Genomic DNA, 23,264 nt, shown 5'->3' on the forward strand with positions numbered 1-23,264 from the left:
TGCCATGACTTCATACTGTGCCAGTCTAGTGTGCCTCTACTATTCAGTCCGCCAGACCAACTTAACGGATGGCTACTTGGAGACAAGGGCTATCCCCTGAAGACGTGGCTAATGACGCCGTTGAAGAGACCATCCAACGAAGCTGAGGAGAGCTACAACTCCAGCCACATGTCCACCAGAGCCATAATCGAGCAAACCATCGGTTTGCTGAAGACGCGCTTCAGATGCCTGGATAGATCAGGTGGAGCCCTGCAGTACTCAGTAGCCAGGGTCTCCAGAATCGGCGTGGTTTGCTGTGCACTTCACAACATGGCACAGCGTCGTGGCTTGCAGATTCCTGAGGACCAAGTGGCTCATCACATATCCTCCTCAGATGAGGAGGAGGAGGAGGAGGAGGAGAAGGAGGAGAGTGAAAATGAACATCTTGCAGAGGCCCATCAACCAGCGGCAGCAGTATGCGAGAACATTGCTGCCCAGGATGCAAGGAACGCATTCATCTTGGCCAGATTTGCTTAGCCTAGCCAATCAAGCACTTTTGCCTCTCAGCTTTTTACCTGAGCATCGACAATGGCCAAGAACCAGCGGATTCCTAGCAATTTGACCACCATACTGACAATTGCAAGTAATCCTAAGCCCTCAATGTGGAAGTCCCATTCGCGAAATGACACATGCCACAACTACAGCAGTAGCCATCAGATTTTGTATTTACAGTAATCATCTGATGGCTTTTTAACATAAAACATCAAACTTCACCCAAGTGACTACACTTGTGACTATTTGTGCAGTGTCTTTCTCTTACGCGTGCTCCTACGTGGTGCTTCCCCTGTGGCTTCAGCAGATGTGGAGGCCCCTTGCTCAGTTTCTTGCTGCTCCTGTCTCGACACCTTTAGTGGGCATCCTCTGGGGTTGCGAACCTGTGAGGGCTCGCCAACAGTCTGCCGCTCCTGCGGCTGTGCAGGGGTTGAGACGCCAATCTCAGTTGGGTGTGGACTCTGGTGGGGCTCTGACCGAGGGGTCTGCAGTGGCATGGAAGTGTGAGCACTTGGAGAGGAGCCCCCACTTCCTTGATGTCTGCCACCAACTTCCCTCTCATGGGCCAGGTCCCCCTCAGCGCTTGCAAGTGGCTTGAGAGCACCTTGCTGCACATCAGGGGGGCCATGGGGACCTGAATCTGCAATGGCAGTCCTACTCAGAAGGACTTCCATGAAGGTCTGGTTTCTCTGTTCAATAGATGACCATCGCTCCTCCACAGATGTCATTCTATTCAGAACACTCACCATGTTTTCTGCACTCTGGTGACTTATCACCTCCATGGAGGTTGCCAACCTTTCCATGGTGATGCGTTCATGCGCCAATGACACCACAAAGGCTCTGCTCATGTTCGCAATGGACTCCTCCATTCGCTCCACACTTGCAGAGACCCTGGAGACAAAACCTGCCAGAGACGCCTGCATCTGTTCCTGGAGTTCCAGCACCACTGACCTTGTGGATGGACCCAGAGGCAGAGGATCGACATGCTGCTGAGCCGAGCTGGCAGAGTCCTCCTCCTGTCGTCGCTCTTTCTCTCTTATTGTGAGCTCTCTTTTCCTGCAATGAGGGAGACAAGTGGAGGTTGAGTGAGAATGAAGGAGTGAGTGTAATCCATAGCATAGATGCTTAGAAGGAGACAAAGATGGAGTGAGGTGGCAAGACCAAGGGCCCTCCCTGTGTGTTGTCAGTTGTTTTCATAGCATCACAGTGATAGGGAGTGTGAGGGCTGCATAGTTGAATAGATAGGTGAATGTGAGCATAGAGAGAGAGGGAATGGGTAAGGGTGCAAGTCAGTGTCAAGTGGGATGTGGAGGAAGAGATTGCTAAAGCTGAGTGCTGCTGAGGAGAGGCAATAGGGATCAGATTGAGGGTGATGGGAAATTCATACTCACTTTTCCAGTGCGCAGAAGGTCATGAAACCTCTTCCTGCACTGTATCCAGGTTCTGCGGGTTACTGACAAAGAGTTGACCTCCTCTGCCACCTGGATCCACACAGCCTTGGTCTGCTGGGGAGGCTTCTTCCTCCCTGAAGAAGGGAAGAGCACCTCTTTATGTGCCCTTGCTCCCTCTACTAAAGTCTGCAGGTCAACATCATCGAAACGAGGTGCAGACCTAGGTCTCTGGCTGGCCCTTCTTCCTGCAGGTGCCTCTCACTGCAAAGGCCAAAAGGTTGGCAGTCTGCAGAAGAAGCAAGGCTTGTTGCAGACCCTAAATGCAGCAGCAATGATGACGTCATCGGAGGCGACTTTCAGACTGGAAAAACTCATTGGTCATGGGTTCCCACATGTTGGAACTCAATTGGCCAATTAAGCTAAAATGGCATCATTTTCCCACATTGATGTAGAATTGGGTGGCTAACACGAAATGCGGATTACACAATCCCAGCCCGCCCCAGTATCAAAATCCAGCCCATGGGGTCAGCTTTCACATATATGTCGATAACACCCAACTCTACCTCTCCATCTCTCTTGACCTTTCCACTGCCTCTGTGCTGTTGGTTTATTTGACTGACATCCAGACTTAGATGAACTGTAACTTCCTCCAGCTAGACAGTGGGAAGACTGAAGCTAATGTCTTCAGCTCTTAGCACAAAAAACTCCGTACCCTCATGACTGACTCCATCCCCTCCCTGACTACTGTCGTAGGTTTAACCAGCCAGTTCACAGTCTCAGCAGTCAATTTGACCCGTGCTGAGTGATGTGCCTCAATAAATCCGAGACTCGATGTTAGCGAAACAAAACAAGGCTTTTATTGACTTAGAAGGTAACACACAGAGGAGAGGTATCTTCCATCCAGAGGTCTGCCGTACTGGATGTGATGCAGGCTGGGCCAGCTTACATAGGGGCCAGGTATGGGCGGAGCCCTATACACAGTACAATACAATGGTGAGGAAACGGAACTGAGGTAAGGGAAATGAAACTGAAACCAACCACAGTCACAGGCAGAGAATACCAATGAGTGATGAATGGAATATTTCATCACATTCACCCCTTCTATAGATTTAGTCTGTTCGGGGGTTTGATAGTCCTCTGCGACCGACATGGCTGTTGAGGTGCCGCGGGTGTCGGCTGGGTGTCCCCGGTGGCCTCCTGGGTCTCTGCCGGGGGTGCCGCCAGGGTTGTTGAAGGGGTAGTTGGTGGGGGTACCGTTGGTCGATGTTCTTCCGGGGGTGATGAAAGAGTAGTGGGTGGGTAAGAGTTGCTGTGATCGTTGTTGCTGCTGTTGTCGTGGTTGTTGTCGTTACCGGCTGGGGCGACGTCTTTTATGGACACGGTGTCCTCCCTTCCATCGGCGTGCCGGACATACGCGTATTGGGGGTTGGCGTGGAGTAGGTGCACTGACTCCACAAGAGGGTCCGTCTTGTGGCCCCTCACATGCCTTCGCACGAATACCGGACCCGGGGTGGAGAGCCATGACGGCATGGATACGCCTGAGGTGGATTTCCGGGGAAAGACAAACATTCGCTCATGAGGCGTGGCATTAGTGGCAGTACACAATAGCGACCGTATCGAATGGAGCACATCTGGGAGGACTTCCTGCCAGCGGGAGATAGGGAGGCCCTTGGTCCTTAGAGCTAGAGTGACTGCTTTCCATACTGTCCCGTTCTCTCGCTCCACTTGACCGTTACCCCGGGGGTTGTAGCTGGTGGTACGGCTTGTGGCAATCCCCCTGGACAGCATGTACTGGCGTAGCTCTTCACTCATGAAGGACGCCCCCCTATCCGTATGGATGTAGCTCGGCATACCGAACAGGCAGAACAGGCTGTTGAGGCATTTAATGACCGTGGCGCTGGTCATGTCTGGGCAGGGGAGGGCGAATGGGAAACGGGAGTATTCGTCCACAATGTTCAGGAAGTAAACATTGCGGTCGACGGACGGGAGGGGGCCCTTGAAATCTAAGCTGAGCTGCTCAAAGGGCCATGTAGCTTTGATTAAGTGGGCTCTATCTGGGCGGTAGAACCGAGGCTTGCACTCAGCGCAAGTGCGGCAGTTCCTGGTCAACGACCGAACTTCCTCAATCGAGTAGGGTAAGTTGCGGGACTTTATGAAGTGGAACAGCCGCATGACCCCTGGGTGGCAGAGGTCGTTGTGGAGGGTCTGTAGCCGATCCCCGGTGGCGCTGGCACACATCCCTCGTGAGAGGGCGTCGGGGGATTCGTTAAGGGCCCCTGGCCTGTAAATGATGTCATAATCGAAGGTGGAGAGCTCGATCCGCCACCTAAGAATCTTATCATTTTTAATCTTCCCCCTCTGTTTATTATTGAACATAAACGCTACCGACTGCTGGTCGGTAAGTAGGGTGAAGCGTTTGCCGGCTAGGTAGTGGCGCCAGTGGCGCACTGCCTCCACGATGGCTTGGGCCTCCTTTTCCACGGAGGAGTGTCTGATCTCGGGCCCTTGGAGGGTCCTCGAGAAGAAAGCTACGGGCCGCCCCGCCTGGTTGAGGGTGGCCACCAAGGCAAAGTCAGACGCATCACTTTCCACTTGAAAGGGAGTGTTCTCGTCCACTGCCTGTAGCGTGGCCCGCTCAATATCCCGCTTAATGCTTTTGAAGGCGGCGTGGGCCTCAGCAGGGAGCGGAAAAGAGGATGCTTTCAAGAGGGGGCGGGCTTTGTCGGAGTAGTTGGGGACCCATTGGGAATAATAAGAAAATAACCCCAGGCACCTTTTCAGGGCTTTGGGAGTGTTGGGCAGGGGCAGCTCCCGTAGGGGACGCAATCGGTCGGGGTCTGGTCCGATTTCCCCATTCTCCACCACGCTGCCTAGTATGCAGAGGCACGTGGTGTTGTAAACGCACTTGTCCTCGTTGTAGGTGAGGTTGAGTTTTTGTGCGGTTTTCAGGAACCTCTCGAGGTTCGAGTCGTGATCCTGCTGGTTGTGACCGCAGATGGTGACGTTGTCGAGGTAGGGGAAGGTTGCCTGCAAGTGGTGGTCATCGACCATGCGGTCCATCTCCCTCTGGAAGACCGAGACCCCATTCGTCACCCCAAAGGGGACTCTGAGGAATTGGTAGAGGCGTCCGTTCGCCTCGAAGGCGGTGTACGGGCGGTCCTCTGGTCTGATAGGGAGCTGGTGGTACGCTGACTTGAGGTCGATGGTGGAGAACACCCGGTATTGGGCGATTTGGTTCACCATTTCTGATATGCGGGGTAGCGGGTAGGCGTCTAGTTGGGTGTACCTGTTGATCGTTTGGCTATAGTCGATCACCATCCGTTTCTTCTCGCTACCCCTTACCACTACCACTTGGGCGCGCCACGGGCTGTTGCTGCATTCAATAATGCGCTCTTTCAGGAGCCTGTCTACCTCGGTCGCGATAAACCACCTGTCCTCCCAGCTGTACCTCCTGCTTTTGGTCGCTATTGGCCGGCAGTTAGGGGTAAGGTTCGCGAATAGCGAAGGCGGCTTTACCTTCAGGGTAGCCAGACCGCACACTGTGAGGGGCGGCTGGGACCCACCGTAGTTGAGCGTGATGCTTTGGTGGTAGCACTGGAAATCCAGGCCCAAGATCACGCTCGCACATAGATTCTTCATGATTAGTACTTTAAAATTATCGTATACAGTTCCGTTAACAGACAATTGTACCGTGCAGTAACCCATAATGGTCGATGTCTGGGTTTTATCAGCCATAGAGATGGTACCCCGAGTAGGGACCACCTTTAGGGAGAGTTGTTGTGCCAGTTCAGGGTGGATAAAACTCTCCGTGCTTCCACTGTCAATTAAACATTTAACCCCGCACCCGTTTACCTCGATGTCCACCATTGATTTGGATAGCGGGTGCGGCCTGGTCTGGTCCACTGTGACCGATGCCACTGTAGGGCCCTGATCGAGACACGATGGCGTCCACGCTGTCTGCTCACAAGATGGCGGACCCCACGAGGTCGGGCAAGATGGCGTCCAAGATGGCCGCTCCCACGGCGCACACGCGGCGGTGGTGGGTTTTCCGGCGGGGTTCCCTCTGCACACCTTCCCGAAGTGCCCCTTCTTACCGCACTTAAAGCAGGTGGTGCCTTTCGCCGGGCACAGGTTTCTGGTGTGCTTCGACTGCCCGCAGAAGTAGCAGTTGGGTCCCCGACGCGTCGTGGCTGTCGTAGGGCTTCTGGGGGGAGAGCGGGGCCCCGACGGTGTCGGGCTGCCGGGCGGGGAAGATGCCTTCCAAGATGGCGGCGCCCTTGGTGCACATGTGGCGGCGTGGACGGCGCGGGCTGAAGAGTAGGCGTCCGAGTTTCTCTGGGCCACATCCAGGGATCGCGCTGTGTCCGCAGCCTGTTTCAGGTCCAATCCCGTTTTTTCCAGCAGTCTCTGCCGGATGTAAGTGGAGCTGAGGCCTGTGATGAAGGCATCGTGAACAAGCTCGTCAGTGTACACTGCGGCTTTTACATCTTGGCACTTGCAGTCTTTGCCAAGCATTTTCAGGGTGCCTAGGAACTCCTCCACCAATTCCCCAGGTCGCTGTGCGCGAGTAACCTCCTTCAGCACAACAACTCCCATCCATTCCTTTAACTCTGGCCCCTTGTGCATGCGCTTTGCACCATCTGTGCTCCAATTGCCTAGGTCCCAACTTCTGGAATTATCCCCCTTTACTCCTCCACCTCTCTACCTCCCTCTCCTCCTTTAAGGCCCTCCTGAAACCCACATCTTTGACCAAGCTTTTGGCCTTCCTTCGTAATCTACCCGTCCTTGGCTCAGTGTCCACTTTCCTTATGCCTCTGCAAAGCACCTTAGGATCTTTTCTACATTAAAAGCATTGGGCAGAACTTCCAAATTCGGCGAGGACATAAAAAAGATGCTAGTGAATCGGCTGCCTGTTATGTACCCTGCTTGATTTTCTTTTCCATTGAAATCAATAGAAATTCAAATTGGGTGTGGTGTATAACGGGCGGCCGATCCGCTATTGTCAAAGTTGAAAGTTCCGCCCACTATGTAAATGCAAGTTGTTGTTGTTGACGTGTGTACTAAGTAACAAAGGTCCTCCCCATATAACACACTCTTCTATGCTAAGAGGTTTCAAAAATCTTGTAATATTTAATCAAAAGTAATTAAAATGGCACAGGTTCAATTAATTTTACCTTTTAAAGTGTGGCTGGAATCAAAAGTGAAGTTTTTAGAGGTTAATTTAAATTAGTTAATATAAACTTATTTTTAGCCAGTAACAAAAGAGAATTTATTTAGACCAAGAAAAGATACTCTCTTCACCCCTTTGATGAATGCAATTCCATTGTACAGGAATGTAGTAAAATGATTATGCTGAATGTTATAAACGATGGGAAATTTAACAGCATAGAAAATATTTTTATATTGATCCAATTTATTGCACTGATGAAGCAGTTGGCCCACCTATAACACTTAATTTTATTCCAGCAGCTAAGTGAAATAAATTCAAGAGATATTAGTAATGTGGCAGGGTAGGAATCCATCCACTATCACCACTCCCAGCCAAATATAAAATTGCAACCTACAAGTCAAATTTGTGCCAAATGTTGCTAATGGCCATTGGCTGCTATCAAGCTGGTGTTTTATTCCCTGGAACAGGAATCTAATTGATGTATCTTTACCTCCTACTTGTTTACCTCCTACTTGTTTATGTCTATCGCATCACAGGTGCTAGAGTGGATATTGAGAGTGCAACATTTAGTTCATCTTGAACTGCATGTTATCGATTCGTATCTATCCAGTCATAAGCCATAGAATCACATGCAATGGCTTCTCTTCCCACTCTCGTATCATTACCTTTGGTGTCCCCCAAGGATCTATCCTTGGCCCCCTCCTATTTCTCATCTACATGCTGCCCCTCGGCGACATCATCCGAAAACACAGTGGCAGTTTCCACATGTACCCTGACGACACTCAGCTCTACCTCACCACCACTTCTCTCGACCCTTCCACTGTCTCTAAATTGTCAGACTGCTTGTCCGACATCCAGGACTGGATGAGCAGAAATTTCCTCCAACTAACTATTGGGAGGACCAAAGCCATCGTCTTCAGTCCCTGCCACAGGCTCCGTTTCCTAGCCTCCAACCCTCTCCGTGGCAATTGTCTGAGGCTGAACCAGACTGTTCACAACCTTGGTGTCATATTTGACCCTGAGATGAGCTTCCGACAACATATCTGCGCCATCACTAAGACCACCTATTTCCACCTCCAGAACATCGCCCGACTCCATCCCTGCCTCAGCTCATCTGCTACTGAAACCCTCATCCATCCCTTTGTTACCTCTAAACTTGACTATTCCAACGCACTCCTGGCTGGCCTCCTATGTTCTACACTCCATAAACTTGAGTTCATCCAAAACTCTGCTGCCCTTGTCCTAACTCGCACCAAGTCCTGTTCACCCATCACCCCTGTGCTCGCTGACCTACATTGGCTCCCGGTTTAGCAATGCCTCGATTTTTAAATTCTCATCCTTGTTTTCAAATCCCTCCATGGCCTCGCCCCTCCCTATCTCTGTAATCTCCTTCAGCCCCACAACCCCCCGAGATATCTGCGCTCCCCTAATTCTGCCCTCTTGAACATATCATTTCATTCACTCCACCACTGGTGGCCGTGCCTTCTGTTGCCTAGGCCCTAATCTCTGGAATTCCTTCGCTAAATCTCTCCGCCTCTCTACTTCTCTTTCCTCCTTTAAGACGCTCCTTAAAACCTACCTCTTTAACCAAGCTTTTGGTCACCTGCCCTAATATCTCCTTATGTGGCTCAGTGTCAAGGGTTTTGTTTTAGAACACTCCTGTGAAGCGCTTTGGGACGTTTTACTATATTAAAATGTGCTATATAAATACAAGTTGTTGTTGCAGGCTATTGGAGGCATAAAGCAAAAAAGAGGTTTGGAAACCTGAGAAGGAAAACATAAGAATTGTTAATAAAATGGAAAGGCCACTAGACCTAAGGACTCCATCAATTTTGCAGAGACTATTCCATTTACACAACTTTTTGCATTAAATAATCTCTATGGCTTTTTTAACTTCCTCAGGAAAAACAATCTGATATATTTTAAGGGGTGCAGTAGGTTAAACATAATGGGGGAAAACTTCAGTATCGCCCCATTTGGGGCGCCGTTATCGGCCATGCGCAAAGTTCAGCGCCTGGCGCTAATTATCGCCTCCGACAGCAAACTTGGCTTTTATCGCCCCTGGAGGTGATTGGAGCACTAGATCAGGCGCTTCACACCTGTCTTAAGGCGCAAAGGCCGAGGAGTGAGGCGCTACCTCAGAGTGCTGGCGAAGTAAGGAAGGGCAAATCAAAATAAACCTGCAAAGTGCTGCTCAGTACTCAAAACTCCTTCACACAGCGTTGAATCTCTCCAGAATTCTCTCTCTCTCTCTCTCAGACTGCGTGGTGCAAAAATGTCACTGACAAAAAAAGGTAGGAAGCGGTCGCCTTTAAATAGCGCTCCCCCAGTCCCTTTCTGACAGCATAATGCTCCCCTCAACCTGTCGTTGCCAGCGGCAGGCGGTAAGGCAGGGGGCGCCACTCACTATCCGGTCCGGGGCGCTAACGGGGCATTGCGCACTCGAATGATGTCACAATCTGCCGGCATAGGAGATCGTGGCGGAAGTGTTTAGCGCCACCGCAAAATGTCTAGTTAATTTCGCGAGCGCCACAAATATCGCCACACCCGGGCGCTAGTTGCTTTGCGCCCCAATTGGCACCCTTTTAAGGTGCTAACGGGAGGCGCAAACAACTGAATTTTTCCCCCAATAAATATATGAGCACTATAACAAGGTGGTAATTGTTAGATCCGTGATTCTGAGAGTATGATGTTTTTCAATAACCACACGGATGCTGTAACTTAACAATCAACAGGTATTTACTGGAGTAGGGTAGTCTCAAGACTGGGGTACAGAGGCTTATATACAGGTGTGGTCACTGCCGGTACTACAGTATACAGGAGCTGTAAAAGTAGTTCTCTCTTAAAGGTACATACACTACAATTCCTCCCCTTTTAGATTAGTAGTACCCATAATATTCAAAGAACAATTAACACTTTAACATGTACATTAAACAACAATAGTCCATTTATAGATTCAGTCTTTGGGGCGGCTTCCTGATCCTTTCAGGATAGCGCCTTTCCTGAGGTTCTTGTTCTTGGTGCGGAGGTGATTCTGGCCCCTTTTCATCGGTTAGTTCATCGGGTTCCACTGCTACTGGTTCTGAGGTAGATGTTACCGGTATGTCGGGTTCATCCCCAGGTACGCAAGACATGGGGTTGAATTGTTCCTGTGACGCTAAGATCTGATCAACGTGGCATCTCACAATGTTCTCCCCGACATCCACTGTGTACATTAATGGCCCCTGCCGTGTGCATATCATTCCGGGTTGCCATTTCTCTGTTCGGTAGTCACGGGCCAAGACTGGTTGTCCTACATTGAAGCTCCTTGTCGGCTTCTCATTGATGTGCTGGAATTGTTTATCCTCAACATTTCTTCGCACATTTGGTCTAAGCAAGTCCAAACGAGATCGCAACCTTTGGTTAAAGAACATCATGGCCGGGGTCTGGTTGGTAACTGCATGTGTCGCGTTTCGGTAGGCTAATAAGAAATTGTCCGCCTTATGCTGTAGTGGAATTTCATCATCACACATGGTCTTTATCGCCTTCTTAAAGGTTTGTACGAACCTCTCAGCCAATCCATTTGTGGCTGGATGATACGGGGCGGATGTGTAATGCCTTACCCCATTCCTTCTCATTAATTTTCGAAACTCTTCGGACACAAACTGTGGTCCATTATAAGAGCAAATCTGCTCTGGCAAGCCGTTTCTGGCAAATATGGTCCGTAGGACTGCAATCGTTTTCTCTGCAGTGGTTGAGGACATTTTTATCACCTCAGGCCACTTCGAATGAGCATCCACTGCTATTAAGAACATTGAGTCCATGAATGGACCAGCAAAATCAATATGCACCCGTTGCCATGGAGAGGAGGGCCACTCCCATGGGTGTAGAGGGACATGTGGTGGTGCATTTTGGACCTTCTTTGGCTCCCCAGGTGTATTACTCAACGACCTCTTCATTACAGGAATGATGGGTGTAGCCCACTCGCTCCAGTCTACTTTGGACAGTACTCCTGAACGTTCCAACCCTTCCAGCTCTGCTTCGACAGCTGGTCTGATTGCATAAGGCACTGGTCTGGCCTTAAGAAACTTTGGGCTTGCATTTTCCTCTATTTTAATCGTTGCTGTTATGACTTTTAGTGTTCCGAGTCCCTCCTGGAACACTTCTTTTGCGTCAGTTAGCATTTTTGACAGTCGTTCAGGTGTGACATCGTCATCCTTTTTGGCCTCAACCTTCAGTGCCTGTATGGAATGCCAATCTAATTGTATCTTCCGGATCCATTCACGTCCTAGCAGTGGTGGTCCTCCATCTGGCAATACATATATATCCATTTTAGGTATATCACTTTCACCCTTATTTTTCCTTTGGGGTAGACTTTTTGCCCCGTATACATCTTCAAGACAATCTCTGTAGCTTTCAAGGGTATATGTGAAAATAGCCGCTTGTAGTCCCTTTGGTTTATGACTGTTAGGGCTGATCCTGTGTCCAATTCCATTTTCACTTGGACTCCGTCTATTTTGAGTGTAACCCAGATAGTCTGGTGATCCTCCATTTTGGTTACCTTATGTAGTTTCAGACAACCCAGCTCCTTGCTTCCGGAGTCTGTGTCACTTTTCTGTTCGTCTGAACTACTGTCCATCACCTGGTGTACCTTTTTGTACTTCTCCTGTGGAGATTTCTTACTGTTGGTTTTCTTCCCAGACCTGCAGACTCTTGCTATGTGTCCTGCTTTTCCACATTGTCTGCACACTTGGTCCTTGAACCAGCAATCCTTCTGGTCATGTGTTGTTCTGCCGCAGCGATAGCACTTCCCTGTTCCATAGGACATTTCATTGGTGCCATATTCTTGCGGTCTCCGTTGTATCTCTGCAGCGCCCCTTGCGGCTGCTTCGTGTGATATTGCCATACTGAAAGCCTTGTCCAGCGTAAGATTCTTTTCTGATAGAAGCCGTTTCTGGGTTCCTTCACTTTGCAGCCCACACACAAACTTGTCCCTTAACGTATCTGCTAGTCCCGCTCCAAACTGGCAGTGTTTCGATAGCTTGCGCAGTTCCATTAGGTGCTCAGCATTGCTTTCGTCTTTGTGTTGGTTCCTTTTATGGAACTTAAAGCATTCTGCTATCAGCAGCAGTGTGGGGTTTAAGTGGTCCTGTAGGATTTCTACTATGCTTTCGAAATTCTTGTTCACAGGCTTCTCTGGGGTTATTAGGTTTCGCAGTAACCCATAAGTTTTTGCACCCATGGAATTTAACAAAACCAGTGCTTTCCTAGCATCTGGCACTTCAGTCGCCCTGCAGTACACCTCAATACGTTCCACATATGTCGCCCAATCTTCGACTTCATTGTCGAACGTAGAGATACTGCCACTCTTTGGCATCCCTGGGTGTGATTTAACTGTCAAAAATGGCGTCTCCCGCGCTTCCCCTTCTTCTCCGCTGGCACAAAATGGTGTCTCCCGTGCTTTCCTTCCTTCCCGCGCTCGCCCTTCTTCTTCGCTGCGGCTTCTAAAAATGGCGTCTCCCGCGCTCTTCCTTCTTCTCCACGGCTCAATGGCATCTCCTGCGCTCTCCCTTCTTCTCCCCGCGGACACTGTTCAGCCCTTGAGCCCTGGCTGTGCTCTGCGCATTCTTTTTTTTGTGCACCTTTCCCGTTTCCGCCGCTCGGTCCTGAGCCCGGCTGCTGCTTTACCCTCTCTCTCTCTGTTTTGTTTTTCCTCGACGCCGCTCGGTTTTCAACCCCCGGCTGCGCCCTGTGCACTTCACCCTCTGTCTTACACCGTCGACGCTGCTCGGCTTTCTCTCCGCCGTCGGTCGGCTCCAGCCGCCGCTGTCCGGGAAGGGTCTGCGCTGTACCTGTCATCAGTCTATTGCTGATCGTCATGGCTGGGGAACCAAGCCTGGCTCTCCACAGCCTCCCCTGCGATGTTCACTCTCTGCCGGACGACTGGGCGGTTGCTCGTGGTCGACGCCCGTGTTTCTGGCCTCGACTTTCTTCCACCGCCCTCCCGGAGCGAATCCTCGAAGGGAAATGCAGAGTTGCAGGTTGATTCGAATCGACACTCGTCACCACTGTTAGATCCGTGATTCTGAGAGTATGATGTTTTTCAATAACCACATGGATTCTGTAACTTAACAATCAACAGGTATTTACTGGAGTAGGGTAGTCTCAAGACTGGGGTACAGAGGCAGGCTCAGGGCTTATATACAGGTGTGGTCACTGCCAGTACTACAGTATACAGGAGCTGTAAAAGTAGTTCTCTCTTAAAGGTACATACACTACAGTAATCTAATGAAAGAGTTCAATTGATGCTACAACCTGTGAGAGTGGCAAAAGAACAGTTTGAACCATTATAAATATTATTGTTTTCAAATTGCTCCCTTATATCTGAGATATTATATTCATGTGCACATATATACACACATTTGTAGATATTTAGATATATTTGCTTCTATGTAACGGATCCATTTTTTTGTGCTGGTTGTAGCTTTCAGTGCTGACAGTGTTAGCATGCCCCACATCCCTGACTCATGGCAACAATCAGACCAGGGGATTACCAAAAGTAATATCATCACTGAAGTTTATAAAGAAATAACCTGCACATGATTGCCCAGAAATCCTTTCAGAAATAAATAATAGAGCGTATAGTAATGGCTAAAATCTGAAAAACTGTCTGGAATGTGTAACTTGTACTCAGAATATTCTCAGTCTCTGTGCCTTCTGGTTACAGCAAGCAACTATCCCAGATTTGCCTTCAGCATCTCCAGCTACTAATCAATCACTGTCTAACAGAGGCCTGCAGTCCCTCCTGGCTAGGACAGGCCAATTTTTCAGGGAAAAGCTGCAATAGAGATAAGTGCATACTCTCAACTAATAGACCTCAATTTGTAGTCTGCTGCAAGGCACAAAGACGCTTTCTGCAGTTGACAGACGAATTGTACACCTTTGTACTTGGCAGAAGCTGTGTACTGTAATAACATCTGCCCCTGCTATTAACCAATTGATGGCAACCTGACAGAAAGAGAAAACTTCCGCTTTCCTCCGTTATTTCGCTGCAGGGCTGTCAGGTGTCTGATGGGCATGATTTGTCATGTCATTCTCAGCCTGGGAAGGCCACACAAAAATTAATTACCAGTTACTTTTGCTGAAGTCGTTTAGTAATTAAGGTTATAGTTGTAGAAATTAATTCTTTTGTTCGAGCACACAAAACCTGTAAAAACAGAGTAATCCAGTGTTGTTTGGCTCTGCTGGCAGGAATGATGCACTGAATATGTAATCTAACATTTACTAGGATACATCATTTACAGTTTTTAACCCCATAGACACAGAATTTGCTGTTTACACTGGAAACCGCATATCAGCAAGAGACATGTTCTAAGTTATAATGAACAGTACAAAAAAATATAGCTAATCTTTCAAGAACTATAGAACATCACTACCACCACCACCAATTAATTTTATTATGGTACTGTTCATGTACAGACATATCAGAGTGCTTCACAGGGTGGAGGCCATGCAGCAGAAAGGAAAAAGAGGCTTGAGGTGGGTGGGGACAAAAGAATTGAGGAAGGTGGCAATGCAGAGGTGTTAACGAAGGGTGGACAGTGAGGTCAGTGAGCAGGGGGCAATAGGCAAGCATGGTCAAGCCAGGGACAAATTACAAACTAGTCATTTCCACGCTTGCCTATTGCCCCCTGCTCACTGACCGACACTGGCTCCTGGTCTCCAGCGCATTGAATTTAGAATCCCCACCCTCATCTTTAAATCCCTCCACTGCTTCACTCTATCCAATTGCTGCAAATTCATCCAACTCTGGCTTTCTGTGCATCCATTCTTTGTCCCACTATTGGTGGCAAATCCTCAACCCTACTCTTTTCCTAAACCCCTCCACCTCTCCATTTTACTCTCCATCTTTAAAAGCCTCCTTAAAAGCCTTCTTTTCAAACAAGCTCTTGGTCACTTCTCTGAACTCTCCACTATGGCTTGGCTTCAGTTCCTTTTTACTGTTTCCTCTATGATGCACCGTGTGACTTTTTTTCTACTTTAAAAATGCTATGTAAATTGTTGTTATTCATGCTGGGTTTTTTCTTTATTCAAAATGTTTCTGTAATTCTTCTAATTTTCTTGCCATAAGCAAAATGATGCATACTGTAGGGCTCATTTCAACTCCCTTCACCTGGCATAAGCAGGTGGTAACACGCCAAAAATGGCATTGAGTCACCTACTGCCCCATTTACACTGGTGTTCCAGATACCACCATCTTGGGTAGGATCCTGAGATGGGCAACTGGAGCACTCATCTGTTTCAGGTAGCAGGCCATTTGTAATATGTGAATTGGTCCTATAACGTACATAAAACCCCAATTGCAATTTCAAGGTTCAAAGGGGTGGTGCATGCGTCCTGCATACTCTGCCCATTTGTACCAGGTGCTGAGTGGCCTAACTAGCCATCTTAAAGGGATCACTGGAGGCTGCTCACAAAACAAAAATGTGAAATATTTTTCCGTGGAGTCTCCTGGACTCACAAATAAAGTCTGACCAATTGCTGGCCTACCGAGACTCCCTTCCAGGATTTCCTCCCCCTTCTCCCAGATTTTCCTCTCTCCCACAACCAGTAAGCTGCAACCGTGTGCCTACTTGGCACCTGCTACATGCCAGTGGAATGTAAACAATGGCTTGGACCTCAGCCCAGCAAGAATGGGTGCATGATGGGTGCGTTTCGCTCACCACAGCTTGTCGTTTCAAATTGTCCCTTATGAATTTATTGCTTTGCATTTTCTGAAAGAATTTGCTGGTGTGGCATTCTTTGAGCTGTGTGTTGGTTTTAAGAAATTCACTGAAATTGGACTGCTAATGGTAACTAATCTGGTCAAGAAGGACAAAACTGAAGCCAACCCAGTTGTTGGAATGCTTGAAAATACTAGACTAGAATTAAAACAAATAGGTTAACACTTGGATCCGATATTGCCGGCCGAAGTTAACATTTGAGTGTTAACAAGCGGAATGCGGTACGAATGTGCTAAGCCTTCCTCCTTTGATAACACTAACAGTAATATCTGGGCTGTTGTACAATGCAGAAAAAGTGAAAACATACTTTTCATTAAGTCTAAATTGTTAGAAAACTGGGAGTTCGCTGTTTAAATGTGGCCTACATATATGAAGAACCTCATGGAGTAATTTTAGAAATAACAACAACTTATATATTTATATAGCGCCTTTAACGTAATGAAACATCCCAAGGAGCTTCACAGGAGTGTTATCAAAAAAGAATTTGTTCATGCAAACCTCTTTTTACTACCAGTAGATGTCTCCAGTACACTTTGTTAATGATGTAAATTTTAGGATTTATAAAGAGTTTTATTGGCATCGGACAAAACAAAATAACACACAAAAAGTGTTCTTTCAGTTATTCATATTGATCAATATAAAGATATCGCCTACAATTAAATCCCACTTATAATCAGTACTTTGGGAAATTACAATTGATTTGAGATGGTTTCACTGTTAACAAATAATGCACTTATATTTGGGGCTGATATATGTTGGACATCAACTGGATGAAGAACAGTACATCCTGACTAGCCGCATTGTTAGGCTTGAATTAGTTAGATAAAGCAGGCCTGGACTAAATAAGCTGTACTGGGCCTGAAGCGGTTAAAGATAAGGGGGCCTGGACTAAGTAAGGTGTACTGGACCTGAACCAGGATCAGTTAGGATGTACTGGTTTTGTGCTTGCTAAGGTATATCAGATCTGGACTGGTAGCTAAAATTGCCCTTCTGGTTGGCAAGATTTTAAAATTATTGGGGGCGAAATTCCCCTCGTTTACGCCTCCAGTGGGAGGTGCTAATGGGGCAATAACCATGTCTCCTGCGAAATTCCACGGGAGGTTAGCAACGGTGCTGCACCCCGATCTTCTGCGCCTGGAGATCATGATGTCATTTCCGTGCCTTGGAAGAAAAATTTGCAATCGCACCCCGCAGCAGCTCCGGGCAATGTTATCGACTGCTGCAGGGGTCGCGAACACTGAGGAAGGCCGCTCACGGGGCGCAACTTAAAGGTACAGTGGGCGCCGGCCAAAAAAATCTGCCAATTTCTATATTTATTTTCGGCCACCAGTCATGGCGTCCATGCCATGGTCGGTCAGCCCGGCACTCTGCATGAGTGCCAGGCTGATCGCACAGCACTCCCGCTCCCCGGTGGCCCACATACCTAAAAATAAACTTGCAGAGCTCACAGCATGGGGCCCTTCCCTTTAATGCAGGGAAGAGCCCCTGCAATGTGGCAGTGCCATGCTTGGCCACTTGTGGCGTTGCTGAGCACTTCGCCCTAGATCTGGACATTCCCGCCTCTTGCGCTCCAAGAGGCAAATGGAGTGCTTGATTTAGCGCTCCACTTCCCTCTTGGAAGAAAAAATGGGAATTTAACTAATGTTTGAAAAGGTAACTTTCCAAACATTTTTTACTTAGCGTCCCAAATAGCCCGCTAGAGTAATTTCACCCCCATTTTGTCTTCATTGATTTCTCCTCTTTTGCCTCCTTTAGACCTTTCTTAACTGGTAAAATGGAGCAGTATTGAACACGATAGGGGAGAAATTTGGTACCGTCCCGCTTGGGGCGCAATTATCGGCCGGGCGCAAGGGTTTAGCGCCTGCCGCTAATTATCGCCTCTGACTGCAATCTTGGCTTCTATCGCCCTTGGAGGTGATTGGAGCGCTGAATCAGGCACTACACACCTCTCTTAAGGCACTAACACCGAGGAGCGAGGTGCCATCTCAGAGCGCTGGCGAAGCTCATGTGATGTCAGTCAGCAGTGGAACACAGACACACTGGCGCCGGCCAGTTCTTAAAGGGGAGGGTCGATCTTGCTCTCCATCCACACCCTGCTCATTGCAGCCTTGAATCTCGGCCTGGAGAGACCTGTACATCAAATCTGCTGGAAAGAACAATGGAGAGGCCCAGGGAAAGAGCGCAGAGTGCAGACCCCATAGTCTCTTCTAAATCGTGCAAGCAAGATCAAATCAAAATGAACCTGCAAAGTGCTGCTCAGTACCCAAAACTCCTCAACACAGCGTTGAGTATCTCCAGAAGTCTCTCTCTCTCTCACTCAGAATGCGTGGTGCAAAAATGTTGCCAACAAAAAAAGGCAGAAAGTGGTTGCCTTTAAATAGCGCTCCCCCAGTCCCTTCCCGACTGCAAAACGCTCCCCTCAACTGTCGTTGCTAGCAGCAGGCGGTAAGGCAGGGGGGCGTTACTCAATATCCGGCCCGAGGCACTACTGGGGCGTTGCACGCTCGACTGACATCACGATCTGCGGGTGCAGGAGATTGTGGCGGTAGTGTTTAGCGCCGCCGCAAAATGCCTGGTCAATTTCTTGAGCGGCGCAAACATCGCCGCGCCCGGGCACTAGTTGCTTTGTGCCCCGTTAGCGCCCTCTTAAGGCACTAACGGGAGGCGCAAACCAACTGAATTTTTCCCCCTATATCCTGAATGACTGCACTAATGATCAGTTGAGAGAAGACATACTTGAAGAAGAGGGAAAGAAAAACTTGCATTTATAAAGCCCGAGCAGGAGTGTTTTCCACCCACCTTCTCCCTCTGAGATAGAATGCTCTGCTGGTATGAAATGTGGCATTTAGCTGTGCAACCTTCAACTGAATAAAACTCATTTCACTATGGCAGGCAGATTGCAATGACAGGTATCCTTGCAACTTGAACCCATGGCTATTGGGTTGATAAATGAATGCTTAGCTTACTGCTAGGCCATTAGACTGCCCCTTTAACCTTTTCAACAGCATAAACCTATATATAGGTCTGAACATGATGCCTCTGGGACAGGATGAGACTGTATTTAGTTTGCATCACTATTTTCCTTCTTGCTGCAATCAATACAACATTATTATCCGTGTGGCGAGCATTCTGTAGATAAAGATCACTTGATATAGGACTTCATCTAGTCAAATAAAAAGTAAAAACAAACACTGAATACAGTCAAGTCTCACAGGGAGAGGTTTAGCCACATGAGAGTCCAATTTTGCAGAGCTGGTAGCTGAATTTCTGCTGGGATTTTGAAACAAAAAAAACTGGTCAAATTTATTAGCATACTCACAAAACATATCCTCTGCTGTGTGCATTCAACTGTGTTCAGCTGTGTAGCTGAGAAATCCAGCTTGTAGCATTGAATATTGTTTTTACTCATGGATGACAATGTTCTGCTTGTTTCCTGCTTGCCTGCTGACTTCATTATAGCCAGGCTTTGCAAAAAAATGGACCCAGATGGGTTTCAAAACACAATTGTAATCAAGCATTTTGAATAATGTGTCCCAGCTGGATCCACTTTTACTTGGATGCCTTGCCACAATGAAATCAGCAGGCAAACAGAAAGAAGGCAAAAGGGTGCTTCCCATGATGGGAAATTGCACTGTTACAAGCTGGATTTCTCCACCTCATCACTGCACACGCCTGCCTCTCAGAACACCAGACTGTTGTCTATCTGACAGAATAGAACAGAATAAAGGAAGGAAGTACTTTTTATAAACGATGGATTGCTTTTCAAGTGCGGTCTCTGTTGTTATGTAGGCAAACACAGCAACCAATATGCACACAGCAAGATTCCACAAACAACAAATAAATAACCAAATAATCTGTTTTTGGACAAGGAAAAAATATTAGCTAGGATAACTCCCTGATCTTGACGCCATTGTCTTCGGTCCCTGGCATAAACGCCGTTCCCTAGCCATCGAATCCATCCCTCTCACTGGCCACTGTCTGAGACTGAACCAGACTGTTCGCAACCCTGGCCTCCTATTTGACCTTGAGATGAGCTTCCGACCACATATCCGCTCCATCACCAAGACTGCCGACTTCCACCTCTGTAACATCAGCCATCTCTGCCCATGCCTCAGCTCATATGCTGCTGAAACTCTCAACCTTGCCTTTGTTACCTCTAGATTGACGATTCCAATGCTTTCCTGGCCAGCCTCCCATCTTCCACCCTCCATAAACCTGAGCTTACCCAAAACTTGCACCATCCCGTTCACCCAACACCCCTGTGCTTGCTGACCTACATTGGCTGGCAACGCCTTGATTTTAAAATTCTCATCCTTTATTTCAAATCCCTCCATGGCCTCACCCCTCCCTATCTCTGTAACCTCCTCCAGCCCTACAACCCCCCAAGATCTCTGTGCTCCTCCAAATTTGGCCTCTTCCGCATCCCCAACTCCCTTCTCCCAACAATTGACAGCTGTGCCAACAGCTGCCAAGGCCCTAAGCTCTGCAATTCTCTCCCTAAACCTCTCTGCCTCTCTACCTCTCTCTCCTCCTTTAAGATGCTCCTTAAAATCTACCTCTTTGACCAAGCTTTTGGCCACCTGTCCTAATATCTACTTATGTGGCTTGGTGTCAAATTTTGTTTGATAACACTCCTGTGAAGCACCTTGGGATGTTTTACGATGTTAAAGGCGCTATTGTTATGTAAGTTATTGTTGTCTTCTTCAAATAGTATCATGGATCTTTCCATCCATCTCAGCAGGCAATCATCCATTTAACATTTCATTTGAAAGAAAACACCTGACAATACAGCATGCTCTCTGTATTGCAATGAAATGTTAGCCTAATTTCTGTACTCAAGTCCTATAGTGGAGCTTGAACCCACAAACTTTTGACTTAGAGGAAAGAATGTTACTAATTGAGACAAGCTGACAATTCAAAGCCAAACTCACATGTCAAAGCAATGGAAGGAAGAATCAAAGCTAAGGATTTTATATCTCCTGAGCCATTTATCTCCTCCCAAGTTACTCAGGCAGACAAATAGCTTTTCCATGATTCTCAGTACTTTGTGAATGCGGTGTGCTACACATAGGATGATACATAGGACTGTTTGCATTACATGTAAGCGCCACAAAATTCCTGTGTTTAACGCCGGCTGTTATAGCCAGTTTGAAGAAAACAATGGCGCTCACCGTGCTTTCGTCGACTTATGGTGTGGGCCGCGCTGGTCGCTATCTTGGGAAGGGCGATAGTGCGGCTATTTCCTGCGTGCGGTGGAAGAAAATTAAATGAGGCAGTTTGTGACATCAATCAGCGTGTAACACTGATTTGACGCATGACCTGCCATTTTGGTCGTTGCCACTCCACTGTATGCCCTCTCCTGAGCACACTGAGCATGCTGCACAAGGAAGCCCCCCAGCAGCGCTATTTAAAGGGACACAATGCAACTTTGAGATAAGTTGCTTTTTGCTTTTGTACTGATTCCTGTACAGGTTATTTGAGTAGTGCCTTGGTGTAAGACATTAAAAAAGTTGGGAAAGTGTGCAGGGAGAGCTGCTGGACGTTGGGAAGGCCTTTGTAATGTATATACCTTTAAGGGGGAACTATGTTTTACAGCTCATGTATACTGCAGTACCGGCAGTGACCACACCTGTATATAACACTGAGTAGTAATCTGTACAGATCAGTTGCAGTGTGAGCCACGTTGAGTAAACATCTGTTGTACCGTTCTCCGCAGTCTGTGTCTTATTATACACGGACGCAACATTGGCGACGAGGCAGGTTCGAACCTACCTGCAACTCTGCATCACCTCCCGGGGATTCGTTCCTGGAGATCAGTGGATTGGAGGTCAAGGCCAGAGACTCGGGCATCGACCACGGGCAACCGCCCAGTCATCCAGCAGAGACTCGAGAATTGCGGGGGAGGCTGTCAAGAGCCAGGCTTGGCTTTCCAGTCGAGGTGGTCCAGTGAAACGGGCTGGCAACAGGTAGTGTGCAGACCCTTCCCGGACAGCGGCGGGCTAGAGCCCGACCGAGCGGCACAGCAAAGGGCCGAGCAGCGTCGACGGGGGAGAGAGAGAGAGGGCAGAGCGCACAGGGCGCAGCCGGTGTTCAGGGGCCGAGCAGCATCGGAGAGAGGGAGAGAGAGAGACGCGCAGAAACCCACGAGGCGCCGCCATTGCCACGAGGACCGCCGAGAGCGGCATTGGCAGCAGCGCAGGAGAAGTGCGCGAAACCTACAGGGCGCCGCCATTGCCACGAGAACCGCCGGGAGCGGCGTCGACAGCAGCGGGGGAGGAAGGAAAGCGCGGGAGACGCCATTTTAAGCCATTGGGAGACGCCATTTTAAACCACACCCAAAATGCCGAAGAGTGGCAGTATCACCGCATTTGACAATGAAGTCGAAGATTGGACTACATATGTCGAATGAATAGAGGTGTACTGCAAGGCAAATGGGGTGTCAGATGACAAGAAAGCGTCGGTATTGTTAAATTTAATGGGTGCAAAGACGTATGGTTTATTATGAAATCTAGTAACCCCAACGAAGCCAATGGAAAAGAGTTTTGAAGACATAGTAACGATACTAAAGGAACATTTAAACCCCACACCGCTGCTGATAGCAGAAAGATTCAAGTTTCACAAACGGAACCAGCATAAGGATGAAAGCAATGTTGATTATTTAACAGAACTGCGCAAACTATCGAAACACTGCCAGTTTGGAGCAGGACTGGCAGATACCTTAAGGGACAAGTTTGTGTGTGGGCTTCAAAGTGAAGGAACCCAGAAACAGCTTTTATCTGAAAAGGACCTTATGCTGGAAAAGGCTTTCAGCATTGCGGTATCATATGAAGCAGCAGCACAGGGCGCTGCAGAGAAACAACAGAGACCGCAAGAATATGGCACAAACGAAATGTCATATGGAACAGAGAAGTGCTATCGCTGCGGCAGAACACCACATGACCAGAATGATTGCTGGTTCAAAGACAAAGAGTGCAGACAGTGTGGAAAAGTAGGACACATAGCACGAGTCTGCAGGTCGGGAAAGAAAACCAGCAATAAGAAACCTACCAAAGGAAAGTACAAGAAGGTACATAAGATGACGGAGAATAGTTCAGATGAACAAAAGAGTGATAACAACTCCGAAAGCAGGGAACTGAGTTGTCTGAAACTACATAATGTGGTCACAACGGAGGATCACCGAACCATTTGGGTCACTCTCAAGTTAGCAGGAGTCCAGGTGAAGATGGAATTGGACACAGGATCAGACCTAACAGTCATAAACCGACGGGACTACGAGCGGCTATTCTCACACATACCCTTGAGAGACACAAAAATTATTTTGAAGATGCACACTGTATTGATTTGTATGTGGGTTCAATGACGACTCATTCATGAAAGAGAATGTCTTTTAATCTAAAGCTTGTTCAACTC

This window comes from Somniosus microcephalus, chromosome 1 (genome assembly GCF_052327205.1).
Source record: "Somniosus microcephalus isolate GS21.2 chromosome 1, FLI_Smic_1.0, whole genome shotgun sequence".
Lineage (NCBI taxonomy): Eukaryota > Metazoa > Chordata > Chondrichthyes > Squaliformes > Somniosidae > Somniosus > Somniosus microcephalus.